The sequence below is a fragment of the Tachypleus tridentatus genome, chromosome 11 (genome assembly GCF_004210375.1).
Source record: "Tachypleus tridentatus isolate NWPU-2018 chromosome 11, ASM421037v1, whole genome shotgun sequence".
NCBI lineage: Eukaryota > Metazoa > Arthropoda > Merostomata > Xiphosura > Limulidae > Tachypleus > Tachypleus tridentatus.
Window position 1 is genome coordinate 90,577,998 of NC_134835.1, and position 22,473 is coordinate 90,600,470.

Genomic DNA, 22,473 nt, shown 5'->3' on the forward strand with positions numbered 1-22,473 from the left:
TTGAGAATGAGATTAAACAACAACAGAATCAGATTTAGTGACTCGAAAACAAAAGAATTTATCTTGGAGCTGCTATTAAAGTAATGGCGAGTGTAAGATAAGCATGTCAACCAAACTGCATTATTAATTCTTACAAAGTTGTGTAAAATCTCCGTAACTGTAATTCTTTGAATTTTAATTTTATAATTTTGTTACCATTATAAAAGGCACCGAATACGAAACAATAGTGAATAACTCTTCCAAAGCAGATAATACCATACACCAATATAAGTTAATGCTGCAGAAAGTCGTGTGTTCTGCCACAGAATTTTATTTTTGTTTTTCAGTAGTTTTTACTGCGGAGAATGCTTTTAATGTTGTTTACATTGCAGGGATAGGTAAAATGGAATAAATATTCCGGGCATGTAAAGAACTGGAAAACAAACCCCAAAATACACGAGAGAAATAACTATGTAAAACGTACACGATACCCGAGCAGTAGTTAGTGAAATTGTTATATTGGAGGTATATTTTGGGCTGCAATATGTTTACTCATTTATGTTATTCAAAATCCAGTAAAAAACATATTCACGAAGGCACGAACAATTCCATTCGTAAAAGTAAGTAGTCTAGAAAAATAAGTAAAAAATCAATGAAATATGGAACACATTGGTGTTATTCTAAGGTTAAATAAATGCCCTTTTTTCCGTAACTTTATTTCATACTTTTTTGCGAAATGCCTTATGGTTTTAAAGCTAGAAAATAAAAAAATATTTTGAGTTATGTATTTTGAAAGAAAATAAATCCTGGAATTATTGGTGAGATTCATGCGATAATCGTTTGCCTATAAAAATATTTATACGTTATATGGTTTGTATCCCCATGCCCATTGGTTACAGGTTCTCAAATAACGTACTAGTTGTACAAAACATTTAGGCCCGGCATGGCCAGGTGGCTGGATCGCTCGATTCGCAATCTGAGGGTTGCGGATTTGAATTCCCGTTTCACCAAACTTGCTCATCCTTTCAGCCGTGAGAGAGATATAATGGTCGGCCAATCCCACTATTCGTTGGGTGGTGATGACTAGTCTTGCACTACTAGCACAGATAGCCCTCCTGTAGTTTTGCGCGAAAAGAAAAAATTAAACAAAAATACTGTTAATGCTATTGTAGTTCATAGCCCTAACTATCGCCGTTTCCCGTTATGAGTTTTTATCTTGATAATTAGTTATTGTTATCCAGTTTCTGTGGGCCGTCATTTACAATGAGTATTATTCTAACATATAAAACTTAAAATTATTCAGTATGAAGAAATATATTAACTTCAGCGGAAGTTAACGGTGTGAAAACAAGTCTGTAATTTGAGGGTTAAATTCAACGATAACATAATATCATGACAGTTGTAATCTGTTTGGTTTTGTGATCGTTTAATCCAGTTCATTTGGTAAATACGTTATCTTCAAGAAAAATATAACATACTTGAGTTCGGTTTATATATAATAAGTTACAATACTGTTTGGAATATTCAATAAAATACATTCAAAGTACTATAACATTTAAATGATATGTTTGTAGTTAATTACCCTCGTATGTCTCAATACAATGCAGTGTATCTTATACTAAGCTTATCTCGACGAGTGAGTAACATTCGAACCGATTTCATTTTACCTTTGACACCGTGCATTGTTTTTCCTGTAATATGAATACTCTTCTGTCATTTTTACGTTGACCATGATATTGTATATGACACCATAGACAAGTTTTAAATTACATAATCCATTTTTATTGTAGCGTTTGATGTAACTTCTGTGTATACGGACACATTCTGTCCCTGTATTCTACACAATGGCTAGTTTTATATGTCATTGTTATTCCGTAGCAAGTTTCATACTTTTAATGACAGTGTTTGGGTTTAGTAACATTTCTCGTGTTTCTGATACAGGATTTAATTTTGGGAATGTACAAAATACGTCAATTTATCAAAACACACGCGCGCGCACGCACACACACACACACACACACACACACACACACACACAACTTAAATTACTAATAATATATACAGAGTGGTCCAAAATTATTTTTCCTATTTTAAAATTTAGTAATTAAATAACTTAAGAAATACAACCACGCAGTTTTTAAGATCTTTCAGTTTAACTCGGTTTTTATGGACACGTCAGTTGATTTCTGCGTGTGCAATTAGTAGCTTTTAGCATGTTTAACCAGTATTCCATTTCAGACCACGTTTGCTGCAACATGTCTACAGGTACAGTGGTGGTAGTATCAGTTATCCTGGTCTTAAGCGTTGTGATGTTTATTGTAGTTTTGCGATACACGATGTCCTTAACATACCCCTAAAGAAGTATAGTATTGAGTCTTTTCTCGTATAGTTGCCATTTTACGGGGTAACACGATTCACAGGAGTAAAAAACAAACAAACAATAAAAACTTTGAGTTGGACTAAAAGATATCGATAAACACATGGTTGTTTTTCTTTAGTTATTTTGTTTATTAAACTTTAAAATAGTAAAGATAATTCTGCGTCACCAAGTATATCTTATCTAACAATGTCATGCTCTTTCTTCTTTGATAAGGGACATAAGAAGTGACCGCATATGCATTCTAGAATTTTTTTCGTTTATATCTGGTGATAAATTAGGCCGGGCGTTGTCTAATGAGTGTGTTTGATTGCGGATCCACTGGTATAAGGTTCGAGTCGGCTTTATGCTGTTAAATGTGTGTCGCACTTTTAGCTGTAGGCGCGCTGTAAAAGTGACAATCTAGCTCGCCATTCGTTTTGTGGACGGCGGAGCATCCCAAACTGGTTACCTGTTCAACATCACTAAATTAGGGACGGTAACGCCTAAATATTGGGGTCTCTGGCCTGACCGATTTGTCCGTGCCTCGCATAAGATTGAAAATACTAAAGTAATACCGTTGTGTCGTAACGCTCAAGTAATTAGTTTATATCAAATAATTATTAATTCGGGTTATCTGAATGGTTAGTGAGTTATAAAACGACAATATATACCTGACGTTACGAACAACAACAAAATCTTAAAACGTAGAATAACGTAAAAACTTCTCTCATCCAATATTCGTATTCCATCCAGCATATGCTGACCTGCATGCAAGTTGCATAAGCTATTGAATAATGTCCCTGTATCTTGCAGACTGTTCCTGTTGCCACAACGTACTTCGCATCACACCAGATGAGTCAGATGTGTAATATATAACTGATAGATTTCTTGACGAGAGGATGTTTTAAACCCACACTATGCTTATTGTCTTTGCCTAGAATATGCGATTTCGTCTCTGCTAGTCGCAGGACTTCCATAACGTTCTTTAGAATTTTCGCCATATTAATTAACGATGTTTTGGTAACTGCATGTGTGGTTTACGGGATTCTAATTATTACAGTAAAAAATGTACAAAATGCTTCCGAGCCCTTCATCCATCTTAAACTCTAGGTTATTAATTGTTCTTTATGTTTAATTTTGTAATACTTTACATAATTTTTGAGCACTGTGTAACTACCAAGTAACTGTAACTGCGACATATTTTAGTAGCAGCTAGAGTTGTTTGTAACTTTGATAGGTGGTGTGTTTTTAAATTTTAGTGGAGGTTTTATAAACATATCGTTTGATAGGGCTTATTTAGAAGTAACACCTTAAACAGTTAAAAATTTCAATGTTCGCCTGGGGCTTTTAAGATTAACACATTGAGGAGCATACTAATCAGTGATGTCGAGAAACCCACTAGTTGAGGAGCATACTGCCAGGGTTGAATTGTGTGAAACAAGGGGTTCTTTGTCAGAGCTAAGTGTGGAACTAGTTTTTATGATCTAGCTCTATTGGTATAAGCTGCTCTTATACTGTTCTATAAAAAACGTAGCGTTGCATGTTGATATATATAATATATACTTTTCACCGTAATTTCATATTTAGTAAATCAATTTCAGCTAATTTAGTGTGCTTGAAAAGTATTATAAATCGTAGAAGTTTTTGACGTTTCTTTTTATCGTTTTACCTGTGACGTCATGGTAATATAGTAAGTTAAGTCTGGTAACGATAATGTATGATTTTTTTTTAAACAGTCGAACACTTGGTTTATGGATTTGGCGATATATATTCATCGACTTCATAACAACGGATGAGAACATGGTAGGCTTTAGTCGTTATGTTTTTTGTATAAAAGAAGCATAAGACGACTCTTGGTAAGTCTGGTTTTCGCAAGCTAAATTAATGAAGCTTCAGACGTTTTATAACCAACGGGACACCATGCGCGAGGCTTCAAACGCGAAGACCTTGAACTTAGAATTTTTTTTTTTTTGGCGCAGACACACGTACACGCACGCACACATCGGTGTTTAAAAGTTAACTACGTTCAAGTTGAGATAACTCAAATAGATGCAGTAAAAAACTTGTTTTACATTATAGTTTGTTTATTTATTCCTGTTTGTTTTTTTTTGTAGTGGAGAGAGAACCGTTAAGTTAGTATTATTTTTAACGGTCTTGTATGAGAAAGTAATCTGGTAATTTTCCTTAAATTGTAAATGTAGTTTTTATAAACATGAATTTAGGTGGCGCTAAACAATCAGTGTCTCGATTTAAGCAGTGTATAAACTGAACGAAGTGGGCAGCAATCAACTGTGGAGCGTTTGCTCATCATGTTTTTTTCATTCTTTTTTTTTTTTTCTCTCCATACACAATTTGTCATCACTACACCTCAGAGTTGCTCCATTTGTAGACTTCAAGATACCACGTAGGTATTTCAAGATCGACCACCTTTGTTCTGGATACGATGTCCGGCACATAATCTTACAAAAGTAGTATTTGGCGATATTATTCACCAAATGATCGGCCCATCACGGTTCCTTTCTTGTGTAAGTTTCTCTTGAAACTATCAGCATCATTTCTTGATAGAATGCTTAATTCTAGGATATTTTCCATACAGTCTACTATATTGTCTTTACACTAAAATAATAGATTTTGCTCCTACTAGTCGCAGGACACACAACCTCTTTTCCTGAGCTGTTTGTTAATGAAATATCAGGTGTCCACGTAAATGCATTATAGTTGGTTACATTTACCATTGTGTGTGTGTGGGGATTTCCGTAAACACGTCCCTTATCCGTCACACGTACTGTAAAATCCCAACTGTTACTGTGTTGTAATTGAAATATGTAATACGTCACTTAATTTGCAAACACCCTGTGCGTTATTTTAAAACTTGTATGTCACAGTTCAGAATAATTTTGTTGTTGCAATTTTTCTCGATAAAGTTGTTATTGGATGTCAGTAAGAATGTGTGTAAAAAGTATTGGTAGTTCTGATTATAAAATTTATGTCCCAAATTTAACCAAGTTAAAATTAATGTCTAGATAAAGAGAGAGAAAAAAAAGGTATCAAGGGATGAATGTACAGTTAGTTTGTTATTACAGATTGTGAAAAAAAATAATATGCTTATTTGATTAAAAGTCACTCGCTGAATCATTTTTTTAAATAATAATATCTTGTATATTTTGAGATGGTTTGAAATGCATGCTCAGATATGAGGATCAGAAAAAATTGAAACAGAACAGAGGCCACTGTTAACTTTGATCAAGTGTTTGGATTCAAATGATGAGGTACTCGACTCGCAATTTTCGGGTCGAGAGTTCGAATCCCCGTCACACCGAACATGTTCACCCTTTTAGCCTTGTAAGCATTATAGTAACGGTTAATCCCAATATTCGTTGGTAAAAGAGTAGCTGAAGAGTTGGCGGTGATGACTGCCCGCGTTTCCTCTAGTCTTTCAGTGCTAAATTTGCGACGACTAGTGCAGCTAGCTCTCGTGTAACTTTGTGCGAAACTTAAACATACTAGATGTTTGAATGCTTTACGAAACTTAAACAGGTGCCTTAAGTATTTTCGCTACAAACATTTTGTGTCGCTGAATACACAACCTTTATTAGGTGTTATTTTAGACAAGGGCTCACTGGTTATAGTTCGCGTACCGTCAATGGACAAGACAAAAGAATTTGTAATACACATTTTTTCTTTTACTATAGAAGGGTTATTCGGATTTTCTTGGATAGTGTGTATATAGTTTATACTCGTGTTTTGTATGTTATTACTTCGGAGTAATTGACTTACGACCTCTTATTTTCTTATTAAAAAAAAGTATTTTTTGTATAAAAGTTTGTGCTACAAGGCGCATTAAAATAAGCATGTTTGGTGCGACCGGGCCCATCCATTTAGACCTCTGAGGATGAAATTCAATTTTGTTGATTTTTAGTATTTATTTTAGCAAAGTTTTTTTATCTAGAAGCAAATTTCATGCATTTTATACAGAAAAATTTGCATTACAAATACCAGAGACTAGACGTTCACTCGAATATTTTTCGATGATAGGTTGTTTTGGTTCCGTGAAAGATAACGGAATATTATTTGAACTCTTGGTGACAGTTCATTTGCACATAACCCTAAGGCGCTAATATGTGTTAACTTAAATACTTACTTACCCCACCATAGTGCCCTTGTATCTTGTTTACAACCCAAGCTAATAACTGCCGTTTGACGTCAAACGAGATAATTAAAACAAAAACGTCAACTACAAGTAATTCGACATCCGTTTAACTTGTCTCGTTACTTTATGTATGTATGTATGTATGTATGTGTGTGTGTGTGTGTGTGTATTTATACATACACACATAGAGAACTGTAGTTCAAGAACACAATAATAAACATTAACATCATAGATGTGTGCACTTATTTGTAGTTTTAAATACATCCTTTTTAGGAACAATTGACTGATGCAGTTTTCTCTGAAAATATTGTGTATTTAGCTAGAGTGTGCCCAAATTGTGGAACAAATTTTAGCATCTTTATCTATTTAATGTTTATTTTTTGCACTTACTTTCTGTATAATTCATACTATACTGGTATGAGTCGTTGAGACATGAGGCTACACACACACACGTGTAGTACATGTAAATGAAGTTATTAAACAACTTATATTTGCATTCTACTAAACTAACTTTTTGTGGATGGTTATTTCAAATGTATTTATTACTTTTTATTAAATTTTTTTAAGGTTTCAAAATAATTTTCGAGAAACAGTTTCCTAAAACAATAAAAAGGAATGAGCATCAGTCGTTATATCGTTTTATAAAGAGCAGGATTTATTGTTGGGTGATTTCTTAAGGATTAACTGGAAAAATAATGCAAAACCCAGTTCAGTTACTGATAATGAAAAGTATTTTATTTCTTCGTTTTTGTTTTCCACAACTAGCTTAACCGATGTTCATGGATATCAGTGGTAGGCTTAAGTTCATATATAGTACACGCTACTGCAAGTTTGTTTTGGAATTTCGCGCAAAGCTACACGAGGGCTGTCTGCACTAGCCGTCCCTAATTTAACAGTGTAAGACCAGAGGGAAGGTAGTTAGTCATCACTACCCACCGTCAACTCTTGGGTTACTTTTTACCAACGAATAATGGGATTGGTTGTACCATTATAACGCCTCCACGGCTGAAACTGCAAACGTATTTGGTGCCACGGAGATGTGAACCCGCGACCCTCAGATAAAGAATCCAGCGCCCTAACCGCCTGGTCATGTCAGGCCCTACTGCAACAGTTTTGCTTACTTGTTATGTTTCCTCGTTCTACACAACGTTCATTGAGAACACAAATTTAATGTTAAAAAACTGAACTGACTAAAAACTCGCATATTGCTTTGCTTTTTAACTTAAACTTCCTAATGGACTCGAAAGTTAGTAGTAATATACTGTAGTCTAACGTGTGTTTTAAACTATTCCGATTGTTATAAAACCTTGGAGAAGATTCCAGGTGTTAGATCATTTGCATTTTACCTAACGTCAAACCTTCCCAAACAACAATATAAACGGTAAAGTAAAAACATAACCTGCAATCGCCATTACAATTTGTTTTTGTTTCTCAGATGTATTCCAGTAACTAAATTATTAGGGTAATATTGTTATTGAAACACAAGCACAAAGAAACTATAATATCATTTTAGAGAGAAAAAAAAAAAGAAAAAAAAAGATGGCGGATAGAATTCTTTGCAAGATGATTTTTTTCATTGACCGTTTAGAGTTTGTATTCGTAGGAGGTAATACATATTTGTAATTATTAAATATCAGTAATTTCATTATTGACATGAAATAAGTGAAAAACATCAAAAGAATTAATAAAATAAAATTCACAAGATTAGTATGCTTACATAACTACAGAAATTTTGTTTACTAAAAATGTTTTGGGAAACTTAATGTACAAACTAAAGGTACCTTTTAGATACTAACAAAATAATAATGCATCCTTATTAACAGGCTGGAGAAAATATAGCAAAGGGTTTTGTAAAACATTTTAAGAGCAGATATATGTCTTAAGCTACATTGGATTAAGCACGTGTTGCGTTTAAAAAAATTATTCGAAAACGTTTTAATTAAGAATTTCTGTAAAATTTGAAGTCATACGTATTACCCTTTACTAACAATTAAGCACACTCACACACAGCTATGTAGGAAGTAATTCAATTATTCAAGTCACTTAAAAAGAAGGTTGGACTTCTCTACACTTTCTTGGATTGTACGTCATTGTTGGGTCATGCACTTGTCTGAGTTTATTTGAAAACTAATTAACCTTCCGGACACGTTGTTTCAGCAGCAGGGGCGTAGATCCTGGGGATGGAGGGTATTTATCCCCCTTCATTTTAGATGGGGTGGTATGGTGCATAAGATCATCCCCTCTACAGTTTTGGTCTGTTTAATTGTTTTATTGCGTCACAGGCCTACAAATTGTATGTTTGTTCTTGTGATTCTCGTGTTCTTACCACTCGAATTACATAATTAGGCCTAGATGTAGGCTTTTTCAGTAGCCGAAATGTACATCTTTAATATAGGCGTGCTTCTAAGCTTTTCGATCTAAGCGATAGTTTGTAAGTATCAGTCAGTAGGCCTAAGTTTTCATGCAAGTATCGTGGCAACAAGATTACTCTGTGACTGCATGTTTACAGCTTTCAGGTTCATGTAATCAGAAATTACCAATTTGCAAATTGAACAGTCCACGTAAGTGGTTGCAAAAATCATCTCCCCCCCCCCAACGGGAGTAAAAATTTTACGCCCCTGTTCAGCAGCAACTAGAATCACCACGGGTAATAAATATCAAAACATAATATGATCTTGCAGACTTTTTTCTTAACTTACCGGACAGTAGAAATGTTTCCACTATATTAAAGTTGCAAACGTTTTTGTGACAGTTGTATTGTGAATTCGAAAAAAAACCTTTTCACGTTTGTTCTGTTTTAAAGCTTTATGCTTTCACATGTTATTTGATTGTAATACAACGATGCTACGAAGATTATTATGCGCTGCTTGAAGATATATTAAATATTCAGTTAATAAATTATAATAAAAATACTGTTATAATGAATACATAATTTTGTCGTATTACCTTTATCGTAGACTACAGGGGGGACGAGAGGACAAATGGTGTAGATAATGAAAATTAGGATTGACTGAACAAAGTACAGCAAATAGATAATTTTTTCAATTCTCCACATCGATAACATTATGGAGTTAGGTCTGGACTTTTTATAATTCATCAAAATTAAATTTTCAAAATAAAATTACGATAGCTTATAAATAAATGTCAAATTTCGCGCTTTTCTATATTTTTGGAATACCACTTTTTTACCAAATGTTTAGACTTTATTTGGAATACGATTAATTATGTAATATATATTATATATAAACAAAAATTCTCCAAAAGTTTATTTTTGCAGATTTTGGATACGTTATTGAGATAAAAATTATAGTTCCAAGGGTACTGAAAACAGTTTGGTAAAAAATCTCCAGATTCTATCCTTAATTATACTATAAAGAAAAATAATTTGTGACATTATTTATGTTTGTAAGGATAAATCTAAATGGAAATTTGATATATAAAAAATAACTTCATTTTGTACTTTGATATTGTGAGTGTTTTCTTATAGCAAGGCCACATCAGGCTATCTGCTGAGCTCAGTGAGGGGTATTGAACCCTTGATTTTAGCGTTTTAAATCCATAGACTTTCTTTGATGATGCTTTCCATCAGTATGGTCATGTTAGTTACATATAGAAGCTAGTTTATATAATAGACTTGGAGTAAGAGAACAATGGAAGTGATAGGGTAAATTGAAACTCTAATATGGTCACTTTGTAGATAAGTTTCACATTGATACCATGGCGAGGTTGTAATAACTGCATGAGTTGAGCGAAATACAAAAGTGTATTTCGTTTCTTGATTGTAGCCAACTGACAAATTTTAGCCGAAAATGCTCGTTTCGAAAATAACTTTTATAATGTTATATTAAGTATCTAGACAGTCTGGTGGTCCATTGCTTGCGAATCTATACAAAACTCGGAAACTTTAAAATAATTATAATCTATTAGTGAAACATAAAAAATGAAAATGGCTTCTGTCGTTTTAACTTGTCTGTTGAAATTTTAATTAGCCGCTATTTAGCTTGTAAGTCAATAAATAAAATAGTTTGTCTACTCTTAATTGTGAAACGTTAGCTATTTTTGTTAGACGCGTTAGTTAGTTTTGTTATTATGCACAAAGCTACACAAAGGGCTATTTGTGTATTGAAACTCAGTTTCTAGCAGTATAAGTCCGCAGACATACCACTAAAGACCGTGTGTATTAGGATTAAAAATATATATATGAAGACGTTTCGTAAGGTTGAAACATGCTGAAACGGATTTATCATTACACATTTATTTCATACTCGTGACGTATATTGCTGGATGTGTATTGCGCAAGTCTCGCCTTTTCTCTAAATTTGTAGATTTTCGAGCGTATTTTCGAACATAAGAGAACGTACAAGAATCTTGCCTTAAATTATATAAACCAACGCTCCAAGAGACAGATTAATATTGTTTTGTCAGCTGAAGTAAGTACAGTATTCCCTCTCTATTCGCGGGGGTTACGTTCTTTACCCCCCGCGAATATTGGATGCAGTTTTAAAACTTCTATGTATGAGATTATATACGGTACTAAATGCTTCCCAGACACTTTCTAAAGATACTTACTCATTAATACAGTAATAATGTAGTAATATTGCATGCAGTCATGTATTTCACTAATGTAGTAATGATAATGTAAACGCATTTTAATTTTGTACTGCAACAATATTTTAATCAAAAAGAAACGTAAGTACAGGAGGACAGTAACACTGCATAGTATAGTTACCCATACTGTATTACTGTACCCTAAAGTCATTTTCTATGCGTACAACACGTGTATTAGAATTGACAGAAAGTGGAACAAATTTAAAGGCAAACTTAGACAGATAAATACAGTACGCACAGTTCAGGTAATAATAATACAGTACAGTACAATTCAGTAATAATATGCAATTAAAAACATTATTAATACACGGTCACAAAAATATGCACTGTACATACAGTGTATGCATTTATAAAAAAAAAACATACTGTATTGCAATAATAATTGAAAAAAAATTTAATATTGTTTGTTCACTCACCAATAATGAATGATAATAAAATGATGATGATAACACTAATGTACAGTATGGCACAGCTTAGCTGCTGCTTTACAGCACTTTAGGTAATTACTCCTCCTCTTCAGGCACTTAAGGAGAAAGCTCCATTTCTTCAGGAGAGTCAAGAGGTTGTGTTGTTTCTTTAGGAGAGTCAGGAGGAGGTGTCGTACTTTCTTCGGGTGTGGCTTGGTTTGACGTCAACTCTGCCAAATCTTCGTCCGTTAGAGGCTGAGAGTGGGCGTTAATCAGGTCATTGAACTCTTCATAAGTTATGTCATCAAAGCCTTCACCACCGATTAACTTTGCTAGTTTAACTGACTTGTTGACAGCATCATGTTGAATTTCATCCGGTGAGAACCCTTTGTAATCATGAACACATTCTGGCCACAGATTTTTCCAACATGCATTAAATGTTTCTTTTTTCATGTCTTGAAGTGCCTTGTGTATAACTGTCAGGCACGATGCAATTGTGAAATTGCGCCAGTACACTTTCAACTGGAAGTCCTCATTCTCGTCTATTTCATCAACTAATTGTTGAAGACAGTTGCCAGTGTAAAGTTCCTTAAAGGCACGAATCACTCCTTGATCCATAGGCTGGAGGAGGGATGTTGTGTTGGGAGGGAGGAACTCGATCTGGACTCCCTCATGATACAAATCTACAGGGTGACCGCCAGCATTATCCATGATCAGCAACACTCGAAATTCGAGTTCTTTTTTGCGAAGGTATTCTACCACTTGAGGGATGAAACACTGATGAAACCAGTTGGATGTCAGGAGCTTCGTAATCCAGGCCTTGGAATTATGCATCTAGAAGACAGGCAAAGTGTTTTTATTTTTGTTCTTCAGAGCCCTGGGATTTGCAGATTTATAAATGAGGCCGGGTTTCATCATCCAGCGAGCAGCATTGCCACACATAATAAGTGTCACTCTGTCCTTTTGTGCTTTGAATCCTGGGGCTAAAGTTCGTCCTTCATGATGAAAGTTCTGGAAGGCATTTTTTTCCAGAACAACCCAGTCTCGTCCATGTTGAAGACCTGCTCTGGCTTGTATCCCTTCTCCTCAATGAGTTTCTTAAAGGCCTCAGGATACTTTGCTGCAGCTTCTGTGTCTGCAAACAGCAGCTTCTCCGTGGGATTTTCCAAATCGTAGTTGGTAACGTTTCAGGAAACGATCGAACCAACCCTTGCTGGCATGAAATTCTTCGGCATCAGCTGCTGTTGATGGTCCTGGTTGTCCTTCAGTGAATTGAGAATGTAATTTCAATGCCTTCTTTTGAATGATCTTGGTGTCCAAAGGGATATTTTTCTTTCGCAAGTCTTGTATCCACAATGCTAAGGCAGATTCCATTCTCACGATTGCCTTGTTTCTAACAACATTCACCATCTTAGCACTTCCACAAAAATTCGTATCTAGCTCTGATTGCTTGTTCATTTTTCTTTATGTAACGCACGGTGCTCTCATTCACTCCGTAATGGCGTCCTACAGCAGCATAACCTTTTCCTTCCTTTATCATATCAAGCAGTTGTACCTTCTCATGCAGGGTCATAACCTTTTTCTGGCGCTTAGGTTCCTTGCCAGAAGCTGGAGGTGTAGGGCGTTTGAATGGCATTGTAGGGTGTAAATAATATTATAAAAATAAACATTTGAATTTACAGTCCAAACAACCACGTTGAAAACTCGCGCGCGAATGAAAGAGAGAAACAGCTGATCAGCAGCACGCGTATGCAGCCAATCAGCAAGAAGGAGAAACTAAAGCTGTCAGCCATTGGCTAAATTCAAACCTATTTCCTAGCCTCCTCAGGACCGAGCGCTGTGTGTGTAGTGCGTTACCGGCTGTGCTTTGCCGGGGGAAGCTGAGGCAGTCAGCCAATAGCAGCTCAGCCCATTGTTCGGTAAAGACGTCAATCGATAAAACTGCTTGAGAAAGTAAATACAGATATACCCTCGAAAAGCGCTTTTAGTCTCTATGACCTACAAAAACCCGGTTTACCGAGCATTCGTTTTTATGACGTTATGACGCTAGCCCGGTATACCGGCATACTATGCGATAGGGTTAAGAGCCTAACCCGCGAATATGCGGGGCCGCGAATGGGGAACCGCGAACAGGTGAGGGTATACTGTATATTATAAGCTTTGGAAACTATAGTTGCTATTAATAATTATTAATAGGTCCTACAGAATAGGACCAAGAACGTTTATAGATTCTGAACGTTACAAACCATTCAACTTAAGTGAATTAACTTCAGACTTTTTGTTTGTTTGGGAATTTCGCACAAAGCTACTCGAGGGCTATCTGTGCTAGCCGTCCCTAATTTAGCAGTGTAAGACTAGAGGGAAGGCAGCTAGTCATCACCACCCACCGCCAACTCTTGGGCTACTTTTTTTACCAACGAATAGTGGATTGACCGTCACATTATACACCCCCACGGCTGGGAGGGCGAGCATGTTTAGCGCGACGCGGGCGCGAACCCGCGACCCTCGGATTACGAGTCGCACGCCTTACGCGCTAGGCCATGCCGGGTAACTTCAGACTCTGGCGTTTTTATGAGGGCATTAAATATCTTCACTGGTAAAAGCTTGTAAGCAGCTTGAGCCAGTCAAGGAAAGACGTTTAGCTAGCTTAGGCGAGGCGTAACAGTATCAACTTAGAATTAATTTGTTCGTCGTAGGCCTGAACCATCGATAAAATACTCATTTTTAGACCAGATAGACGACTCAGTATAGTTTGTAAAACTCCTGTATATAAATCAGTACTTGAAATAACCGTTATTATAAATTGTATTGTTATTTCTATATTAAACTGTATTTGTCTTATGAAAGAAAATCGTGTATATCAATCTTCTTGGCAAATATTTGATACATATAGAAATTCAAATAACTTCTAAATTCAAATTTCCTACAGTTTGAAATCGTAATGGAATATGTATTATCGAGTAACATACGGTGTATTATTAAAAATTTGGTTTTAGAATTGAACAGTGAATCATGTAAAAATCATGTTAAATAATTATAGCTTCCAATAGCTAGAACAATTCCAGACAGCCGTAGTTTCGATTTTTTGTAACTACTAAGCTTGTTTTTTAAGCACAAACTTGCACAATGGGCTATCTCTGCTGTGCTACTCAACGATTTCTAAGTGCTATTTATAGCGTTATATCTTCAGGCTTACCATGGAGCCAGTGAGAGGCAAATTCCTGAGAATTTACAAAATGTTAATCTCTTCTACAAAGTTGATGGATGAGCCTTATCATTATTTTAATCAAGGTCTATTCATCAGCACGGGCAAACATATGAATTTTTTTTTCATGCTTTCATATTTTGCTATAGTGTAATGATGTACATTGTTTATTAATGGGGTGTACTTTTTTGACATATATGCAGTTTATTTTGAATTTATTATGGTGTATGGATAATGTTCGATACAGAGGCATCATGCAGACTGATATTTTCAGGTGGTCCTGCTTATATACAGCTTGTAGATGAGAACAGCAACAAGAACAGAGTATTAGCACTAGAAACCAAATAATTTGTTCCATAAGTTGTGTAGTGCAGGAGTTTCCAACTTAAGAGTGTCCAAGTTTCGTGGCAGGTAGTATTACACTTTTGTCAAATAAGGGCTTGTTGGTGTATTATGTAATGCAAAATAAAGAATAAATAGATCCATGGTAGGGTTAATTTATGTCCTTTCAACATAGTAAAATGAGTTACAATTGGGGAAGGAGTTAATCTGAATGTGACTTAATTATGTTACATGATATTTGAACAGGCATATTTGTGAAAAAAGATGTATTTCATTGCAAAAATAAAAGGCAAACATAATTTAAACATGTTCAGTTACATAATAAATAAATTTATTGAAAAAGTGCTGCATATAAAAGAAACTAGAATAGTAAACATATCTATGCTATTTAACGTAGTAAGGACATAAAATTTTCAGTGTGAACTTCGAGGTCGCTCAGCAGTACTGACCAAAGCAGGTATGTCGACATGGAGTTCTGTCGTTGCTAGTCTCAGGAAGGGGTGTTTGTATAATACACTGAGGTGTATGTGACATAATTTAAAAGCTTTTACTATCAAGTTATTACTGTAGAATTATAAAGGCATAAATAATAAACATATAGGTGCACACAAAATAAATTTTAAAATTTCATTAGTGAATATCGGTTGAAGCTTTCATGCATTTTTACCTTGTAAGTCAATTTTTCATTTCTTCACTACAAAAAGAAATATAAAAGTAGGTTATTTTTCAATAGACTTTCTTGGGCCACACAAAACCATGCCGTGGCCTGCCTGTTGGAAATCCCTGGTTTAATGGAATTATCCATTTAAGCAACTTTTCTGTTTTGTGTCAGTGATAATTAGCAGAAAATCATTTAGGCGTTTTTAAATCATCACAGTTATTACGTATTTCGTTGCAGAGTAATCTCTTGCAAGAGCACAAACTTGCTGGCAGAGTTAGTTCGAATCGAGAGAGAGCAAAGAAAGATATTTATATGGAGTTGATACAGGCCATGCTTTACCATTTGTAAATACATCAAGTAGCTATCAGCTGGAATGACCAGTTTCACTGAATAGTGATAAGGTAGTTTTTGTTGGGAATGGAGTAATCAATAGTCATATTATTTACTCAGAAGATGGATACATGCGTAATAAGAGTTGCATCAGGTTTGACTAGGCAGTCCACTAACTTGAGCAGTGAAATCACATATATCAAATCATCTTATTAGAACCATGGCTATAAAATCCATTGTCTTATGAAAAAAGATAACCCTGTACCGATCTTTTCCAGTCAGAACAGCTTAGGTTAACCAGTATTCATAGATGTGGTAAGAAGCTTTTTTCCCTGGTTCAGATTCTGACAATGCAACATTAATGCACTCTACAATCCATTCTTCAAATTACAAGTTTCTGCTGATCAAATTCGGATATTGGTGACTTGATCAGACGCGGTCAACACGTTAATGATAAATGGATACAAGTGGAAGAATTTTGAGACTATTTAATGTTGTCAGACGTAAACAAAACTTTAAATCCATGGTTTTTAGCAAGGTAGTGCAAAATAGAAATGTGAGGTAGTGTAGTGATCAAATGAAAAATTATTGCCATAAGTAACCTTGTGGTATTATCGAGTACATTAGTTTACATATCAGATAGTAACTGCTAATACAAGGAGAAACATCCAGGAAATGTTGTGCAGAGTGAAACTAAATTCCTTGGAATATGACTGGATTTGAAATAAGAAAACAGAACATAATTTATGATAAAGTGAAATACAATCTGTATTTTAATAAAAGAAAACAAGTGGACCAAATGATGAATAGTATTTCTAGATGACATAAACTTGATATTGTAGTCATCATTATTTCTTTTGTATGGGTTCAGTCTATTGGATTCACCTGTGTGTATTCAGTTAATAGAGGTTTCAGTTTCAGTAGTTGGAAGGTATTTGCATACATTAATATCATTTTAAAAAGAAGATAAAAACAGTACATGCAGCACCACAATGCCTTTGCACCATGAACACATTAAGTCTTATATTCTCAGTTTTTATATACTTTTATGTTATTAAGCAGATAAAACTTTCATATTTTTTTTTTTACATTTTAAATTTATACTATTTGTTTTGAAACTTTATGTACCCTTATACATTAATGACAACATATTTTGATATCTTTATTTAACAGATTTTTTACGTATTCAAGTTTAAACACACACACCCACACGTATGCAAGTTCACGTGTGTAAAAAGCAAAACCTCTTTGAACAATAATTTGTCATTAGTTGATAATAGGAAATCTCATCTTTGTTGAGCAATAACCTTTTGTGGCTTGAAATATACCGAGTAATGTACCAACACTAACTAATGAAGAGAGATGTATATTTTACATTGAAACTCAAAGAATAATAATAATCATTGCAATTTATTTGAAGAATCTAAATGTCCTAACACATTGTAGAAAAACAACAACAAACTAACATTTTCAGGCATTAAATTATGAAAAGAAATGCCACACATTTTACATCCCCCATTGGTACAGCAGTAAGTCTATGGATTTACAATGCTAAAACCAGGGATTAGATTCCCCTTGGCAGGTAGTCCAATGTTGCTTTGCTTTAAGAAAAACGCACATTTTGTCAGTCACTAGTTGATCCAAAATATCAATATGAACTGACTAGAGTGGTGGCTTCATTGTGAATGCTTTATACACTCTTAACATAATTACTGTTATATGTTTATTTTAATACTTATCTTTGTTTCAGTTTCATGCATGTGATGCATATTGTTGGATGTGTATTGCACAAATACCATATGTTTTCTAAATTTCTAGAAGATTCTTTAGAGCAAGTAATTGACCATATATGATTTACCAAAACATTAGTGTGTCTTTGAACATTCAAGAATCTTGCATGATTTGTATAAAAATTAATGAAGAGACAGTTTTATATTTTTGATCATTACAGTCAGTGTCCTTAGGCCTTGGAAGATATAATTGTGATTAATGTTATGTAATCAGAAAAACTACAGAATTTGACTAGGAACTTTTATAGATTTTGAACATTACAAACTGTTCAACTTCAGTGAATTAACTTCAAACATTACTATTTCCATGAGGTATCTTCATTGGTAAAAAGTCAGTCAGCTTATAAGTAGCATGAGGTGCAAGGGTAATAATATCAAATCAGGATTAACTTGCTTGTGGTCCTGGATCATCAATACAATATTCAGTTCTAGACCAAAAAGAAGGTACAGTATAGTTTGTGAAACTATTGGATATAAACCAGTATTTATAATAACAAGTTGAAATAAGAAAACTTTTATTGTGTGTATTAAAATATATTTGTGTTCAGAAAGAAAATTGTGTGTATCAATCTTATTGTCAAGTATCTTAAATTTAATATATATAGATATTTAATTAACTTCTAAATTCAATTTCAAATTTCTGGTTATTTGAAATCGTAATACATAACATAATAAATCAGAAACTCATCCAGAATAAATTATAATATGCAATAACACTGACTTCAACTAGTGTTCTGGCAGTTCCTTTATCAACCAAGTACAGAACCTCTTGTTCACAAACCTTTATTTGCATGTAATAAGCACCAACAAGTATTGAAAAAAACTGGAATGGACATCAAATCTTTTGTTGAAAGCTGTTTATTGTGCTCTCCAAGATCAGTGGGCTCTATTGTGACTCTCTTGTAACTGCTGAGTAATTGAATAGAATGTTACATCTTGCATATGCAGTTCACTAAAGCAACACATTAGCTAGCTTTTAAAAAATGTGCTTCAGTCCTGCCATCTAGAACAACGTGTTTGGAGGTGTTATTGGCATTTGCTGTGATAAAATTGGAGGAGGGCTGGAAAAGCTCTGTCTACTTGGTGTGCAGTATTGCTGTGTAACTGTAACACTAGTGTGATGTGATGAGCTATTCTTTCTGGCTTCTGCTTCTCTTGAAATTTGTTTGAAGCTACAACTTTGAACCTAGCAACTACAAATTCTGCTTTTGTCAAAGTGAGAATAATTCTCACACTTAGATGATGCTACATCATCTCACATGTCCTGTTATAAACATATTGGTTAGGATATCCTCGCAACTTGCTGAAATATTGGAATTTGCTTATCTGTGTGACTGACTCAGGCTTTCCATGCAATTGGCCAATTCTTCACTGGGAGCCCTATTTTTACCTTAAAACTCTGTGTTTAGATTCATTACCTATGAGATTGAAATACTGGTGATTTTCAGTTGTCCTTGTATCCCAGTTGTTAAGTTGCTCTTCAGTTATGTTTTACTATCAAGTCAAACACCATACCATCCAAGTTCAACATATCTTTCTGTTCTTAATTACCTGCTTGAATCTGTTCAAGAAATAATCAAAATCTTCTTCAGTTACACCCTTAATTATTAGAAGAGAATCTTAATATGACCTACAGGGACCTATGGTAGATTTAGCATGCTGATTTCTCTTAGAGTTGCATCAAACTGAGACATTCTAAAGATTGGGGATGTGGTGTAGTAGGTGTACTTAGGAACTCCCATTTTCATTTTGGCATGTCTTCATTTACAGAGAAGCTCAAAACTGTACTATAAATTACCATTTTTATCATCTGGTACTTGCTTTTTTTACAACTTAAGCTGTCAAGTATTATCCTCAAGCAGTGTCTCCAGTCACTCTTACTTAGTTTCTGCTGGCATGAACAAGAGTTGGGGGTTTAGGCTACTCTGATTGGCAAATATTTAGAAGTCTTACAAAGACTGCCCCATTCAGTCTCAAATTTATAACCCTACAAATTACCTCCAAAATATTTTCTTGACTAAGTTTCATGTGCACCAAGATTGACCCTCAGGTCTGCAGTTGTAGTGACATTGTAATCATGGACCTTTGCAGCACTCTTGAAAGTTTGACATCCAGAACATAATTTGTCCAAAATTCCATTGCTTTCTCAGATTGATACCCTGAGTTATCAGGTTTTTCTTTCTTGGTTTTAGTAGATAAGTCCCTTTACTTGTGGAAAATACCATTTCCTTATTCAAAACTAGTTAAACTCAAAGCTTGTAACATCTTGAAAATAGCAGCATAGTTTCAAATGATGAAAGCAAATAAATGCACTAGATGCTGGATGATGCTTCAAGATAAGAGAGTGATTTGAATTCTTTATTTTAAGTTGTAGGTACTGTTCTGGACTGAGAAAGTATGACATAATAAAAATATCGTTTTCTGTTCAAAGGCACTACTCCATTAATAGGAACAAACAGAGCAAGTAAAGATGGCATGACTTCTATTCATTTTTAAATTTAGTTATTTGATATTGTTGCTTAAGAGAGTAGATTAAATAAAATCAAAATTAGGTCTTCATTGATGTTTCCTTTGAGAAAGTCTTAAGATTATGTTTTGACCATGTGTAACTAGCAGATGTACTGTCCATGAAGTTGTAAGCACTAAAAAAGCACATGTATCTGATATATTTTTTTAAGCTGAGAGAGAAAAAGTTAATATGGTCCTTTTTCTAGATACCTTAACTGTAAGTCAGTATTGTTTTCTCAACCAGAAATTTAAGTTAGCATTTTATGATGCAATAGGCTTTAGTTTATTTTGGGGTTTCATGATTTAATGCTAGTTCACATATCTGAGGCAACTGCTAATTCACATTTTGAGATATACAAAAAAATTTTTTTTTCATAATTATTTATAAGAATGAATTATTTGGTTGGCTATTGATTTATTTTGCTTATATTTTAAGAAGTATTGTCAGTATCCACGTCTCATAATTAATGCATTTTCTTGTAATGTTTGAATATATGGCTTTAATCAGTATTTTATAAATTTTTGTTGTGATTATTTTCCAGGACATCATTAAATAATAAGTGCATGGTTAAGTACTTCCAGTTTACCTTATGGTCTGAATGCATGTTCATTTTTAAATCTTTAGTCTAGATTCCTAAGGGAGTTTGATCTTTTATAAATACTTTTGTGTAGGTGCTAACAACAGCATAATATTTTTTTCTCTTAACACTACTCATTACTAAGCTCTTTTGGCCACATTCCTTTTTTTTTAATAAAATGAAATCTAAAACAAAATAAAATTTCTGAAAGTAAGTTCTGTTTTGTTTTTTCTTTTGATGTTTCTTTTTCTATTCATCTGTGATTATAACCTGTAATGTAATAAGAAATCACTAAGCCTGGCATAGTTGGAAAAGGTTGTTAAGTGATGTATATAGAGCATTAATAGATCAGAGGAAGGTTATTTTATTTTTGGTAATGATGGTGGGGTTCATTTTTCTGATGTTAGAAAAATAACATTATTATAGTTCTTAAATGATGATAATATAACAATGTCCTTATTAAAATTATATCCCTTTCAATAGTTAGGAGTATTAAAATAAAGATTCAGGAAAATATTTTATAAGACACTAACATTGCAATTGTTTTTTTTAATGTTAAAATTTAGGTTTCAGTCTTCATGGTAGATACGGGACTATTAGCCATTTGTGTAGCTGTAATAAAAAACATTCATTCATTTTTGTAGTACTTGGCAAACTAGTCTCTGGTCTTTTACAAATCAAGGAAACATGAGGACATTTTCAGCCTTTTTCAGGTTTTTGGTTTTCTTTAATCATATCTCTATCCTTTTTAATTTATACACTCAAATCATTAGGTCTAATTTGTATGTTCTTTAGTGGAAAGGTGATGAAGAATATATTGGAGGTTAAATACATAACATTCAAACAATTTTGAATCTGTAAATCAGCAAGTCTCATGACAACCACAGCCTGTATAAGGTTGCAGTGAAATGGAATGTATGAGAACTATGTTTTGACATTGTTTGACATATTGTTAGTAATGTAATGCTATCAAAAAATGATTACTTTTGTGAAAAATTGTAACATCCTGTTTTTCAATGCAAAATTTTCGTACTCTTAGAGAAACTTAGAAATTCCAAATGGCAATATTCCTTACATTTATCTGCATTGGAAAACAGAGTAATATGGATGAACCTAGAGATTCAGGACCAACCAGAAAGAGACGTGCAACAAGTTGTATTCCAGCTGAGGTAAGCTAACAGGTGTGGATCCTCAAATGCAGAGGTGTAATAAAAACTATCCACTTGTCCCATGTAACATGCAACATAATTAAGAAGGACCTGTACCTGGAAGTGATGCTGAGAGGATTTTGGTTCATCATGATAAGGCTTTCAGACAAATCTTTTATTCAACCACTGATTACCTCAAGCAGCTGGACAATGAAGCAGATATTCCTGGTATTCCTCATGAAAAGGTACTAGTTATGTCATGAGATTCAGCATTTTTGTTGTTCTGTACAGTTACAGTTGAAATGGGTACTTTTGATGATGGAAAATACAGAGTTAGGACATGATGTCCTTACAACAGAGCCTTTTGAAATGGAAACTATTCTGCAGGGCTATTGTCAGTATGAAGGA

At 34.2% G+C, this 22,473-nt stretch overlaps 1 protein-coding gene across 4 annotated transcripts in view; it reads left to right on the plus strand.

Moving 5' to 3' along the window:
* Window positions 1–22,473, plus strand: part of LOC143232746 (protogenin A-like) — a 154,862-nt gene that overhangs the window by 59,216 nt on the left and 73,173 nt on the right. Inside the window, exon 1 of one of the 4 annotated variants that reach the window (XM_076468546.1) lies at window positions 21,977–22,310. The exons of the other annotated variants lie outside the window; for them this stretch is intronic. The gene's annotated coding sequence lies outside the window, so the exon portion shown is untranslated. Of the gene's footprint in view, window positions 1–21,976; window positions 22,311–22,473 lie in introns of those variants that run through there. 4 annotated transcript variants of the gene reach the window in all.